Source organism: Morone saxatilis, unplaced genomic scaffold (assembly GCF_004916995.1).
Source record: "Morone saxatilis isolate NCDOM2014 unplaced genomic scaffold, NCSU_SB_2.0 Contig9, whole genome shotgun sequence".
NCBI lineage: Eukaryota > Metazoa > Chordata > Actinopteri > Moronidae > Morone > Morone saxatilis.
Genome location: NW_023340268.1, coordinates 6,870,048 through 6,870,289, shown reverse-complemented (window position 1 = coordinate 6,870,289; position 242 = coordinate 6,870,048).

Sequence of the window (242 nt, the reverse complement as noted above, 5' to 3'; positions counted from 1 at the left end):
CAGGTTTATACTCTGGCACTTTGTCCAAACGAGCTCACAACACATTTCTCACACTGGAATTGTATGGGGGCGGAATTGACTGAGAAAAAGAAAGAGAGAAAGGGGAAAGAAAAAAGGGGGGAGGGTGTGGTGGCAGTGGTTGGGGGGGTCTTTTGAGTTCTTTTTGGAGGCAACAATAGTCTTTGTCCGAGATCTTCCACCATTCTTATTAAGGTTACCAAAAAGAGGAGGAGGAGGAGGAG